At 34.1% G+C, this 15,361-nt stretch overlaps 1 long non-coding RNA gene across 1 annotated transcript; it reads left to right on the forward strand.

The window, feature by feature from the left end:
- The first annotated feature begins 13,665 nt into the window (after positions 1-13,665).
- LOC110910650 lies at positions 13,666-14,338 on the forward strand. The gene is made up of 3 exons (XR_004880678.1): positions 13,666-13,717; positions 14,071-14,123; positions 14,223-14,338. It is a non-coding gene; the product is annotated as an uncharacterized LOC110910650 (long non-coding RNA).
- Positions 14,339-15,361: the final 1,023 nt, after the last annotated feature.

The raw sequence follows: 15,361 nt of genomic DNA on the forward strand, positions 1-15,361 counted from the left end.
GGTTTTGGTTGATTTTGCAGTTTTTAAAATTCCACCTTTTGACTTCCGTTGACCGCATCGCGTGGCCTTGTTTCCATCTGCTCCACGCGTGACGCGAGGAGCACTTTTTTACATAAAGTTTCTTGAAATTTATTGTCCAATGCCTTCGAAACTTTTCCAAACTCTCCCACTTCATTACAAACTCATTCCAAGTCAAATTTTACACTATAAAACACCTTGGAACACCATTTCTTCGCATTCTTAACTCCATGACAGATACAGTTACCTGCAAAAAGACTCAAAAACAAAAACACAAACCAAATAAACTCAAAACTATGACCTACGACTCAAATTCTACAAAACTTCTCCACATTTGAGCTTAATCAAGAGGTTTTACTTTGACATGGACCCTATCTAACTCGTTTAATTCCACCTCGTCCTTGTAAACAGTTAAAACTTTATTAGTGGAATTGGAAAACAATTTAAAAACTTAAAACGGGTCAGACCAGCAAACTTTAAACTTACCTTGCATGAACCGTATGCGTAGCATGTAATGACACGACTGGTCGTGTGTGAATTTCATTGACTTCGTCTTCTCTTTAAACCATCTTCTGGCCTGTAAACAGTTCTGGTTCCCAGGTACTCTCTTTCTTTCCTTCTCCCATGGTTTTGGTTGATTTTGCAGTTTCATTTATCAATACTTCCATGGGCCAGCTGTGGTGTTCTTCCTCTTCCACCACTTCCACATCTAAAACTTCCACTGGGAGATCCCCACACTTAGTTTCTTCAGGTGGTGTAGGGTATATCACTCCTATCGTTTTACCTCTCTAAACTACTAAGTCACTCTCCGGATCAAACTCACCTACTTCTTCATACTCAGGAAAACCTACCAACTATCCTGTGAACTCAGCTTCTCAAGATAACTTCTCTTCAAACTCTTCCTCTACACCAAACATAAGTCCTATGGAATCTTCCAAATCCTCTCCTTCTTCAATCATCCTTTTCTTCACTAACGACCCCTAGTATGCAGTACACTCTTCTTCGTCTATTTCATCATCAGAGTCACTCCAGTAATGTGTAATACTAACATGTGGCACCAGAGGTGGGACTTCAACGTCCGTTTTTGTCTCCAGCTCTAGAATGGTCTCCTCATCTAACTCATCTCTATATTCCATGATCGGGTCTTTCCCTTCTTCTGGAAACGTCGGGAACAACTTACCCAACAGTTTCATGTATCCTAGGTAGTTGCCATCCGAATCATATTTATAACCAACTGTCGGCTGCTGTTATGGTTGCACTTTCTTCTCTTCTTCTTCTTCTTCTTCTTCTTCTTCATCCAGTCTCCTAGCAATGTCTTCTACTGTATGTTGGAGATTTAAAAGAACAATTTGTCAATTTCTCAGGAGGATATACTGCTCTACTAAGGTCTTATGGGTACTGGCAACTAATTGAACCAACAACTCCTCTATCCTACTCCAATCATCATCATTACCCCAACCGAGTTGCTATTAGAATATTGACCATAAAACTGACCCTGGTTATGTTGTGGCTACCAATACAGATCATCATAATAATACGAAGGATACAGTTGTGAATAATATGGTTGTGGCTGCACAAAATGGTTAGCGTAACAACGTGCTAAGGACCTCACATATTGTAGACATATAAGGGTAAAATGGGGTCCTCCACAAATCTCACACATATTGATAAGACTCAAAGAAATAAAAGACACAGACAATTAGACTCCCATGACTCAGAACAAAAACACAAGTAGCACCTATATGGTAGATAAGTCTAATCAAAGCTAATAAATGTAATTGTCAAGAATCTCGAGTAACGGCGCCAAAAACTTGATGTGCTTGAAGTGGTCAATTAAAACTAACTAATTTTAACCTAAACTAGACACGCTAACTTTTAAATTTATAAACTAAGACTCTCTAAAACCCAGACCACACAACCGACAAGTGTACCGGTCAATGCAATGCAGTATAGCATAAGTAAGTCTGAGTATCAAACCCACGAGACTCTCTAATTACGTTTACTAGACTCGATTAACTTATCTAAGACTAACTTTACTAGATTGTTTTGTTATTTTGAGGGGGGGTTTCTAACAAACTACTAAATTAACTAAATAAATAGAATTAAATAGACACACGAACTAAATCTGAGATTTGATCAGATGATGGAAAACATACTACCTAGGTCTGAATCCCTCACTTGAATGATGCATTCCAACGGTTTTGGAAATAATGTGGAAACCTGGAACTTAAGATGCTAAATTTAAAGGATAACCGAACAGGACCCTCGACCCTTCTCGAGAAGACACCTATGGCAACCTATTAAGTTGTTCCAATACTGGTTTATAGGACTCCATCATAGGCTATCCTAATGTAGTAATAAAGCACCCTTGAACAATCTACCTCATGGCATGAAAACCTAGGGGAACTATGGTTTATATTCTAACTTGATTAGCAAATATTGGAAGGGGAACTAAGGGGATCTTCTCACAAAGTATCTATCCCTAGAAATCTAACACTAAAGACAAACCGACAACCTCTCACCTTACAACTATCGAGATTAGTAGAACACTCAATCGTATTCAAACCCTAATCACCGTTTCTATGGGATATCGTATACTATTAACTGTAAACTAGCTGATAACACACAGTCCGCGACCTAACTAGCATTCATACATGAAAGACATCCACAAGAACGCAAGTGAAACATATGAAAAAGATTAAAACAAGATTAAGCATGCATATACACTAGAACATTGAAACCAAAGTTTAATATTTACGAATCAAAACCAAAATTCATCCAAAAACCAAATAAGAAACAAATCAGACAAGTGTATTCATCATTCGACCTAGATAGTGATAATAACACTACCATAACATTGTCATGAAATCAAGAACAATCATCTTCAAGAGTTTAGAAAAGATGGTAAAAAGGAATATAAACGAAAGAACCGAGTAATAAGATGATTAACACATGAAAGATTCGATCCGACGCTTCAATTCTTCACTCCCGACTCTCTTAATCTTCAAAATTTCCGTTTTCAACTTCTTAATTCGTCTAGGGTTGTCTGGTCATGATTAGGGTTACACATGGGCTTAAATAGTGCTTAATAGTGAAGTTTTGCATGCTGACCAGGGACCACACCGCGTCGCACAGGCTCCTGAAGCCTTCTGGTCGCATGACTGTCCGACATGCAAACTGAGAAAACCATTTCGTCCATAACTTCTTCATTTCAACTTCGTTTTCTTCACCGTTTTCACATGCGGATTCGTAATTCAATTCTCTGTTTTCTCATCTTCTCAAATATCCATTTCCATTCTATGAGAATCCTTCACTAAGCCCAAACCTTCTCCCGTGTGTTCATTTCTGTAACGTTTTAGCTCGTTTTCACTTTTGGAACTCTGCAAAGCACACAGACGCGATAATATACAAAACCAATGGTAAAATGACACAAAACGACTCGAATTAATATACAAACTATACATGGAAACATATGTAATTTACATTACATCAGCTGCGCAACCAAGACAGCTCATAAAGGTACAACCAGTACAAGTGGCAGTGGCCTGCAGCCAATCAGCAAGCTCCAGGCTCTGCCACAGCTAATCCCAACGATGATTAATCGTGCAGGTAACAAATGGTCCAAAAAGACAGTGACGTGTAGCAAATCAGGATACGTCGTTCACTGCTCCATAATCTCCACTAATAGCTGATGACAGATGCGACAATAAGTACATTTGGCATGTAACGTGTAACCAATCACGATGCGCCAGCATACCTCCACCTCCAGACACAGCATGTCGTGTCTTGGGGGACAAAATGGATATTCCTTGATGACAACGTCTAGTCCATGAGCCCGTTTCCTTCTCTAACCCTTTCGGCTATAATTACCAACCTCTACCAATTGTTTAAGGATCCGATACTCTCACACTTAACACATACTTTTTCCCTTTTCTTCTTTGAAAGAACAACACTTATTCTCACGCCGAATGATGGTTAAGAGAAGAACCCTCCACCTCTCTTTCTCGTAACGAGCTCACGGTGTTTTGTTTTGTAGATCACTCTCGCTGTATTGGTCGAAGAAGAGATCATGAAGTTGACCCCCGGTCGAAATACCAACTCATTAGATTCCTTCACCTATGGATTTGAACCGGTGTCTCTTCAAGAACTAAGAAACTTAAACACGAATTTATTCTAATTCGAATAGAAACTAGATAAACATAATTCAAATTTTAAACGTAAACTTGATTTAACCGTTTTAGTCCTTGCGCTTATCATATCCTCCGCAACCTCCCCTTGAAATTAACCTCCCTCTCGATCTTTTAGTCGTCCACATCACTTATGCTATGTTCCCGAGTCTCATTTAACAGGGGGAGGGGAAGGAAAATTTTCTCTCCTAATCTCTCCAATTTGGGAGGATGAATATATATTCTTATTTTCTTCCCTTTTTTCTCCTTTTCCCTCCCCTCTTATCCTTAAAAAAAACTCGGGAACATGGTTTTTTTTCATATTTTCATCTCTTTTCCCTCCCCTCCCACTGTTAAATGAGACTCGGGAACAGAGTGTTAAGTTGGTATGGATATATTTTCACATATATTACTTTATTAATATTAATATTATAATACCTGATGTATCTTTACGTTTAGTAGTGTACAATCTACATTTTCTTAACGTTAAAATAGAAAATAGGTAATTATTCGAATAATTATATATTGACTCTAAACTAATATGTATATATTCCTAGATAAAATAAAGTGTTAATTCAATATTATATAGGCTAGTGACATCTAGTCTAATGGTATTTTGGGATGGGATAAGGAGGAATTTTCCGGATTTATTAAGTTTTCTTCTGAATTGATGTATAGCCATTACAGCCTATTGTAGATGGTTATGATCAGGTGGTTTCGCTAGTAACACAATAATACTCCAGCGATCCATCAGTATCCAAATTTGGCGTTCAAAAAAGATATTATATAGAATAGAGTAAATTGTCATTTTAGTCCCTGAGTTTTGTCCAAATTTGTCATTTTAGTCCAAATAGTTTTTTTTTTTTTTTTTTTTTTTTGCCTCTGGGTCCCTGACTTTTCCCTTTTGTTGCCATTTTGATCACATACACTAACTCCATCCAAAAACTCCATTTTTAACCAGAGGTATTTTACGGATTTTCATTTTAAATGTTTTCAATTGCCATTTTGATCCAATTCCAAAAAATAAAAAAAATTCCAAAAAATTCTAAAAAATAATAAAAATTCTAAAAAATCATAAAAATTCTAAAAAATCTTAAAAAATCCGTTTCGGCGCGAACCGTTTCGAACCCGAACCGTTTCTAGCTGAACCGTTTCGACGCGAACCGTTTCGACCCGTACCGTTTCGAAGCCGAACCGTGCCTTATCGAAACGATTCAGCTCGAAATGATTCGGGTCGAAACGGTACGGGTCGAAACGGTTCAGCTCGAAATGGTTCGGCTCGAAACGGTTCAGCTAGAAACGGTTCGGTTCGAAACGGTTCAGCTCGAAACGGTTCGCGTCGAAACGGTTCAGCTCGAAACGGTACGGGTCGAAACGGTTCGGCTCGAAACGGTTCGGGTCGAAACGGTACGGGTCGAAACGGTTCGAGTCAAAACGGTTCAGCTCGAAACGGTACGGGTCGAAACGGTACGGGTCGAAACGGTTCGCGTCGAAACGGTTCAGCTCGAAACGGTTCGGGTTCGAAACAGTTCGCGCCGAAACGGATTTTTTGGATTTTTTGGATTTTTTAGAATTTTTTAGAATTTTTATGATTTTTTAGAATTTTGAGTAAATTGCCATTTTAGTCCCTGAGTTTTGTCCAAATTTGCCATTTTAGTCCAAATAGTTTTTTTTTGCCTCTGGGTCCCTGACTTTTCCCTTTTGTTGCCATTTTGATCACATACACTAACTCCATCCAAAAACTCCATCATTAACCAGGGGTATTTTGGGGATTTTCATTTTAAATGTTTTCAATTGCCATTTTGATCCAATTCCAAAAAATCAAAAAAATTCCAAAAAATCAAAAAAATTCCAAAAAATAATAAAAATTCTAAAAAATCATAAAAATTCTAAAAAATTCTAAAAAATCCAAAAAATCCGTTTCGGCGCTAACCGTTTCGAACCCGAACCGTTTCGAGCTGAACCGTTTCGACGCGAACCGTTTCGACCCGTACCGTTTCGACCCGAACCGTTTCGAGCTGAACCGTTTCGACGCTAACCGTTTCGACCCGTACCGTTTCGACGCAAACCGTTTCGACCCGTACCGTTTCGACCCGAACCGTTTCGAGCCGAACCGTTTCGACCCGTACCGTTTCGAGCTGAACCGTTTCGACGCGAACCGTTTCGAGCTGAACCGTTTCGACGGTTCGGGTCGAAACGGTTCGGTTCGAGAGGTTTCGGTTCGAAACGGTTCGCATCGAAACGGTACGGTTCGAAACGGTTCGCGTCGATAAGGCACGGTTCGCATCGAAACGGTACGGTTCGAAACGGTTCGGTTCGATAAGGCACGGTTCGGCTTGAAACGGTTCGGCTTCGAAACGGTACGGGTTGAAACGGTTCAGCTTGAAACGGTTCGGCTTCGAAACGGTACGGGTCGAAACGGTTCGCGTCGAAACGGTTCAGCTCGAAACGGTACGGGTCGAAACGGTTCGCGTCGAAACGGTTCAGCTAGAAACGGTTCGGGTTCGAAACGGTTCGCGCCGAAACGGATTGTTTAGAATTTTTATGATTTTTTAGAATTTTTATGATTTTTTAGAATTTTTTGGAATTTTTTTGATTTTTTGGAAATTTTTTGATTTTTTGGAATTGGATCAAAATGGCAATTGAAAACATTTAAAATGAAAATCCCCAAAATACCCCTGGTTAAAGATGGAGTTTTTGGATGGAGTTAGTGTATGTGATCAAAATGGCAACAAAAGGGAAAAGTCAGGGACGCAGAGGCAAAAAAAAAACTATTTGGACTAAAATGATAAATTTGGACAAAACTCAGGGACTAAAATGGCAATTTACTCTATAGATTATATCAATGTTTTAAAAACCGGTAAATATCGGCCGGTTATACCGGTATTACCGTTTTCAGATGTAAATCCGGTACAAAACATCCCGGTAAATAAGTGAAACGGCATAAGGTTTGTACCGGCGGTAAAATCCGGTATACCGGTTTGAAACGTAATACCGGTACCGGCACAAGGTTATTTTAGTTTGGATTGTTACTTATTTTATTATATATGTTACTCATCTTACTTAGTTTTTATATATTATGATTATTTATAACTAAAAGTTTTTATTTAATATTGTATGAAATGAAAATAGTTGATGTATTTAACACTCAAATGACTTTAAAATATCGTACACTTTTATTTAAAAGAGCTTGTTGGAAAATTATATGATTTTCGATTATCTTTTGGATTATTTTTTATTATGGATTTAATTTTGGATCATCTTTTAATATGTAATTATGTATTTTTGGATTAACTTTTGAGTTGATGTTGTAATTTATGAAATTATAGAGTTAGCTAGTCAACCCGGTTGAAACGCTCGGTACAACCTGGTTCAACCGGTTAAATCATTTTTTTATCCTAATCCGGTTTGATTTAAAAACCGGTTTTTAAAACATTGGATTATATTGAAACCAACCCTTAAATAATTTTTATTAATTCAATTTCTATGTTAGTGACACTATTGTTACCCACTATGGACATGCCACGTGTACGGGCCCTTCAAAGCATATGGTGTTAGGTAAAGGGTCACATTTGTTAATTGTTAACCTTTTTAATTTTAATGGGCCAATAGACCAGCCCATGCTTGCGTCACTATAACAATGAGCCCTGCACCAGCTTTAGTTTATACTTAATAGGTCAAACTTGCATGGGCCCAATAATTATAAAAATTTTATAATATACAAGTTTATATCTTCACTTGAGTTTGAGTTTGACATATTAATATTCCTTCTTTTGACTTTCGATATCACTAACTTAAATGATTTAAAATAAAATTAACAGTTCAAATTTGTAATTAAGTGGCTAATGGCTAATTGTTAATATTTTAGAAAATAGTTTGTAAAAGTTACGTGTCAGATTAATATTCAGTTTACCGGAAATTCGTTTTATATGGGTCACGAACAATTTTTTAAAAACCGGTTTTTAAATCATATCGGGATGGCCTTAAAAATGGTTTAACCGGTAGAACCGGGTTGTACCGGGTGGTTTAACCGAATGAACTAGTTAACTCTATATTTCATAAAGATACATACGTACATGAATTATATTGACATAACTTATCAGTTTTAAATTTTTTCACTAACATAATAAATTATAATATAACTATTATCATGTCCTCTTTCTTTTCCAAGTTTCAAAATACAATCTTTCACATAACATTGTTTTACCCGAATAGACATACATACATACATACATACATACATATATATGGAGAGAGATAGATACATCGAATTAAGTCTTTCACTTTTTGACCCACTTGTGGATCTATTTACTCTCAGGTTATTCTACTGAAATAAGTAAAACTACCAATGGAGATGGAACTGGAAGCATGATGAAGATGGAGTGATGAACCGATGAAGATGGAGTTGAATCTTGTGGATGAAGTGATGAATCGTAAGTGATAATGGTTTTGAATGTCGATCGATAGTATATGTATCTGAAGAAACTCTAGAATACTAAAAACCCAAACCAAAATAACCATGGGCCGGTACCGGTATTACGGTTTAAACCGGTATACCGGATTTTACCGCCGGTACGAATCCTATGCCGTTACACTTATTTACTGGTGTGTTTCGTACCAGATTTGCATCCGGAACCGGTCATACCGGTACAACCAGCCAGTATTTACCGGTTTTTAAAACATTGGTCACGAACATGCACAAATTCAATTTTCATAAACCAATTATACCCTTATAAAGAAGCAAATTTTTGGTGCATATCAAGTTGTACATTATGCTTTGCACATTATTCAAAAAAAAAAAAACTTGACTTTTTACTTTTAACCCAAAGGTTTTTACCTTTTGCAATTTTAACCTTATATAATTTGTTTTTTTTTAACTTTAACCCAAAACTTTTCATTATTTGCAATTTAATTTCACAACTTTTGTCATTTATACTTTTCATCTTTCGCAAATTTCCGTTTTACGTATAGTTCTAAATTTTTCGAGTTAATACGACGTAACGTACATGTGTGGTTCAACGTTTTTGCCTCTATTTTTCCATGTTTGAAAGGTTTCGCAACACGCATATCCTAGGTCGAGTAAGTGTTGGTGGTCGATGACGGTTGTGTGACATTAGTACTATTTGACACCGTTTTACGCCTCGCTGCAACGCGATGTGTACTTTGTGGGTTTTTCAAAGAAAAACTGGTTATGCATATGGTTGTCGTAACGTTGGCTTTAGGGGTTTTCCAAAAAAAATGATTTTTTTTTTTACTTTTCACCCAAAAGTATTTCATAAATTACTTTTAACACAAAACTATTTGTTTTTTTACTTTTAACCCAAAACTTTTTATCTTTTGCAATTTATTCTCATAAGTTTTTTACTTTCAACTTTGTTCCTTTATAGTTTTCATTTTCCGCAAATTTTTCGCTTTATGCTTGGTTCTAAATTTTGTGACATAACACATCGCAACGTGTGTCTTTGGCTTAACGTTTTTACGTTTTGTTTTAAATTTTGCGAGTTAACACGATGCAACATGCGTGTGTGGGTGAACGTTTTACATCGTCTATTTATTCCCCGTTTGACAGGGTTAACATAATGTGCGGGTCCTAGACCGACTTAGTTATAACTAAAGAATCCCCGCCGCATTGCGATGGGTCGTAATCCTAGTTGGGCTAAATTTGCAACATATTTCAATTTCTAATAAGTTATAAAACGAATTTATTTAAACCAAAATATAAATAAAAATAAACAATTTTTTTCTAAGTAAATATTAAATTAAATATTAAATATTAAATATGTGACGGTGAGGATAAACGAATAATACCACCAGTCAAAGAATTAAGTTACACGTGGGGTTGAATTTTAGCTGGCATTCCAAGTGGACAATTGGCATTTATTCTGTCAATCATGTACTATTTACTATAATGTACTAGTAACGTGTCAGTGCGATGCGGTGGAGACGATATTTCTATTGTTACACTTCGCAATGCGAGGGGGCGACACGGTTGCAATACGGTGTTCGTTTATGTTAATTAATCAAAACTCCCATAATAAATTGTATAGTACTTTTGTTAAATTTCTTATTGGTATAATCTTTTACAAAACTTTATTACGTTTATTGTTTTATTTTTCTTATATCTTTTGAGTTAGTAATATTATGGGTTATCTATGTCATAAACCTTACACATCTCAACTGAATAATAATTTAACATTAAAATTAGCATCTCACTGTACCATTTTTTTTTATAATAAGAAAGGTGAACAAGCAAATAAAGCCCACTTGAAAACAAATATCAAGAACACCAAAATACTTAAAAGTGTGGTTGTCATTTAAATTAGAGTGTATTGACCCGTTTCCTTCCAACCATTTGAATAACCATTTTCTCGATTTCAATTTTAGCAACCTAATGGTAAATTAAAGGTGCATACTTGTAACATCCTAATTTAATTGAACTTTCTTATCTACTACTTTTAATAAAGCAAAACAAGCTTAAGCCACATGATATTAGCTTAAGCCATTACTTGCCACGTGACATTTGCTTAGACCACTTTTTTTTTTTTGCTTTTTCCGCCAAAACCATTCTCCTTAGCTTCTTTAATACGCTTCACTTCACTCCAAAACCCTAATACCCATCTCCTGCATCCAGTTCTTCCTTCTTCATCGATTGATCTTCGAAAAACATAGGTATGTTATTTTTCTTTTCCCTCTTTGATTTTTCTTTGTCATTGTTAAACACTATCTATTTCTTCCTTAAAACCTAGATATCATCTATCGATCTTTAATATGTTATTTGCAATCTCCTGAACCCTAGATTTCTTCATCTTCAATCGTGAGTGGAAGCAACTAGTCCTTATTATGCGGCGTATAAGGTATGTATCCGTGTTTTCAATTTTCTTTTTGCGGCGTTGTTGGTGTCTGGAAGACCTAGCCGCCGCCTCTTCTTAGGGTTTCAGTGATTTCTAACTTATGCATTCATCAATACCTATATTCATTTCTTGAGTGCTTCTGTGATATTTTTCAAGATTTAGTGCTTTTTGAAAGATGGGATCCATCACTGTCTTCTCCAAACGATTCAACAAATAGGTAACAATTCTTCAAATATCGATTCATGTTTGATAATGTCGCTTACTGTTTGATGTTCTCTATCATATGTTCATCTTTAGGTTTTCCGATTAAATTCACGTATTGAAGTAGATTTTGAGCAATTGTCAGAGGTGACGTTGTTTGCTGACACTATTACAGTTCAACAATTGGGAGTGATGATTTGGCATACCAGAAAGGTTATAGTACAGATTATTGTTTAAGCTTAAGCAATGTTTCATCCATCATTCTCTATTTAAATCCTTAAAATTGTGATGTCTTTGTTGACAACAGGTCCTTTAGAGAGCTGATCATTCTTCCAATCGATTGCAAGCGGGTTCGTTTTCCATAGATTTGGTGTTATTTTGAGTCTTCTTTATCGTTCTTTAGGTAAATTGTTTTGACTGATTATTTCAAAATTTGAATTTTTGAAATTTATATCAATTATGGATACTTATCAAAATTGTCTAAATTGTAACGTATTTCCAAATTTATCAAGATAACTTATATTAAAGTTTTAATTGCTTCCAAATTTTGTGTTAGTTTCCATAATTTTCGACATTCAAATTAATTTTCAAGTTTCTCAGAATTTGTTCTTCTTCTTCTTCTTTTTTTAGTAGATCATTCCACTTATTCTGCAGGTATGTAAACTAGATTAGATTGTTATGTATTTTAAATGCTTAATCGCACTTTTTTTAATCCTTTTTTGTATTTTTTGTGATTGATTTTTTTTTTCACAATCATTTAGATATTGATTATAATATGAATATATTAACCTCATTGGTTTTGAATTTAAGTTTGAATAATATTAAACTATTTAGGTAAATTGTTTTGACTGATTATTTCAAAATTTGAATTTTTGAAATTTATATCAATTATGGATACTTATCAGAGTTGTCTAAATTGTAACGTATTTCCGAATTTATCAAGATAACTTATATTAAAGTTTTAATTGCTTCCAAATTTTGTGTTAGTTTCCATAATTTTCGACAATCATATTAATTTTCAAGTTTCTTAGAATTTGTTCTTCTTCTTTTTTTGTAGATCATTCCACTTATTCTGCAGGTATGTAAACTAGATTAGATTGTTATTTATTTTAAATGCTTAATCGCACTTTTTTTAATCATTTTTCTGTATTTTTGTGTTGCTGATGATGATTTAAAATTTTCGAATCTAATCTTATTAATGGATCTATTGTTGATGTCTTTGAAAGAGTGATGCTCTTACTGATTTTTTTATTTTATTTTTTGTTTTTTCATGATAAATCCTAATTTTTATGCAATTGCACGAGTCTGAATCTTTCTTCGAACACAAGAGGTAAGTTTAATGTTATCGTTTTTTTGGTGTTTTTTGATCCGGTATAATGATAGTTTTCATCATTTATACTAATCTCTATAATTTTTAAGTTATTTTGTTTTTTTTTTTGGCAAATCAAACTATGATATTTTTTGAAATTTGAAAATCTTTGTTTTTTTACTAATAAATTTTGTATTGTATTAATATGTATTAATGATTCTTTTGTTTTGTTTTTTTTTTCATGGTTAACCCTAAATTTTATGCCATTGCCGGACTATTAAACTTCGTCGGACATGTTAATAAAAAATTTTAGTTTTCTTGTTTTTTTCCTATTTTTTATCCGGTATAATGTTTGGTTTCATCCTTTATGCTCATTTAATTTTGGCTGTATTTTTTAGTTACTAATAAATTTGGTATTGTATTAATTTCCGGAAAATTTGTAGTGTTTCTATAAATAAATTCATTTACGTTTTTTGAAGCCCCTCTTTTTGTTTGTTTTATATTTTTTTTCCTCTCTTATGAGTTTGTTTCTATGTCGGTTGGTTTTGCCTGGCAAGGTTAGACTTTCCTAATAAGTTTGCTTGATTTACGGGATTGGATATTAGTGATTTGATTTTCAGATTTTAAATTTTAAATTTTGAAGTCAATCATTATTTTAAATTTAAATTTTGAAGTAAACCATTATTGTGTTTGATTTTAAATTTTCAATTTCGAAGTCAATTATTATTTTAAATTTAAATTTGAAAGTTTGCCATTAATGTGTTTGATTTTAAATTTCGAATCTGTAAATTGAATTTAAATTTGAAAAGTTAGACTTTCCTAATAAGTTTGCTTGATTTACGGGATTGGATATTAGTGATTTGATTTTCATATTTTAAATTTTAAATTTTGAAGTCAATCATTATTTAAAATTTAAATTTTGAAGTAAACCATTATTGTGTTTGATTTTAAATTTTGAATGCTTTGAAATCTTGATTTTTTTTTATGAGATGCTTTGACTATATTATTTGTAATTTTAGGGATGCTTTGAGTCTTCTTCGACTATTGTTTTTGTACTCGAGTTGCATATCTAATTCAAATTGTGTTTTGTAATTTTAGGTGATGAGCTTCTTTCAGCCTCCTTCCCCTACAAGGAACTCTTGAATGGGATCCTATGAGAAGTTGAAGGAAAGGTATATCTTGCACCGTTCTTTATCTATATCTATATATCTATATATCTTAAATGGGATCCTATGGGAAATTGATCTCTATTCGATTCACTGATGTATATTCTTCTCCTCGCCATTTTGTTCCATTAATCAACTCATGTGTGCTCTTATGTTTGATACCCGATCTTATTCCAGTGATTAATATCCGCTTGAGTAACCCAATCTGAGTCTGATTTTTTTCGTTAACGATTCAGGTAAACTTTCCCGATTTGGGTTTTCTGCGAGGCTAATCATCTAAATTAATTTGTTATTTTTATGGTTTACATCCTAAACCACAGTTTTACAGTATCTCATGATAATCTTTCTTCTTTTTTTAGAATCTGATCAAATTGGGCCATAATCTGAAGAAATGTGTTTAAGCTACGACAAGGTGTGTATAGCATTATGATTGATATTATAAAAAAAAAATTAACTATAACAGTTTCTCTTCCTGTAATTTTGTATAGCATTATTTATAAAATGATTACAGGTATGATAAAAAAATATAAAAGCTGCTCTTCCTGTCTTTTGTTCGCTTCACGTATCTTCGCTAAATCAATATGTTGGAAGGTTTGTGTATGTAGAATTAGTCTGGATACGCCCACGAAAAAAAGACGCCGATTTATATTGTATTTCTCATGACAGTATGAAGGCTATGGTTAAGGATAAATGATAAGATCTTCAAAGGGGTGATGCTTCAAAGTGCAAGACATTAAGGAGGCTACTCTCTGGTGGATGATTAACAGATCGATAGGCGTCAATCTCTCAATTTGGTCCACTTTCTCTGGTTTAGACTTTGGTTAGTGAATGTGTATAGATAATTTTTTTAAAGTGATTGGATGTGTAATGGGGTAAGAGTATTTTGGATGTATCTTAGCGTGTTTTTTTGGAAGCTTAATTGTTGTTTGTATGCCTCTTTTGGTAATTAATAAAGTTTGGTTTACTGAAAAAAAACGCAATTTCAACCGTTTTCACCTAACGGGTGATTTGCTTTATATTTATCTCTAAAGACGGACTTATGATTAGTTTGTTTGTATTTATTTTATGTATAGATGTCAAAAGATATTTAGAGGATAACCTGTGATTAACTCGATTAAAACAGGTTGTGATGAAATGAGTCTTTTTTTTTTTAAAATGGGTCTTTTCAAAATTGGTGAGGCTGTGGTATAAATGAAGCTTTTCAAAATCATATTAGATATTACACGCTCAGAATAATAATATTGAGGGTTGAATGTATGTGACCCTATAAATATAGAGGTGTACTTTACTTTATTTTTTTTTCTATTATAGAAATTCCAATCTGTTGGTATTTTTGTTGTTTCCTCTATTATTTTCTCTATATAATATAGAATAGAGGTTCCAATGTAAATGCTCTAAATATAGACGTTTACTTGCTTTTGTATGTTTTATGGCTCTTTACAACAAGAAAAAGTTTAAGAAACCAATTAAAAATTTATGATGGAGAAAAGCAAAAGAGGATACTTTAGATGTTAAAGTGTTATTTTTATACTTTTATTTGTTATAATTTAAATTTTCCTACCCGGAAAATTTCCGGGTTATAACCTTATTTTTTTCTATAACAGTAAAAAGGGATTTATAGCAAATCAAGTGTTGGAGGGTAGCCAACCA

This window comes from Helianthus annuus, chromosome 15 (assembly GCF_002127325.2).
Source record: "Helianthus annuus cultivar XRQ/B chromosome 15, HanXRQr2.0-SUNRISE, whole genome shotgun sequence".
In the NCBI taxonomy this organism is placed as follows: domain Eukaryota; kingdom Viridiplantae; phylum Streptophyta; class Magnoliopsida; order Asterales; family Asteraceae; genus Helianthus; species Helianthus annuus.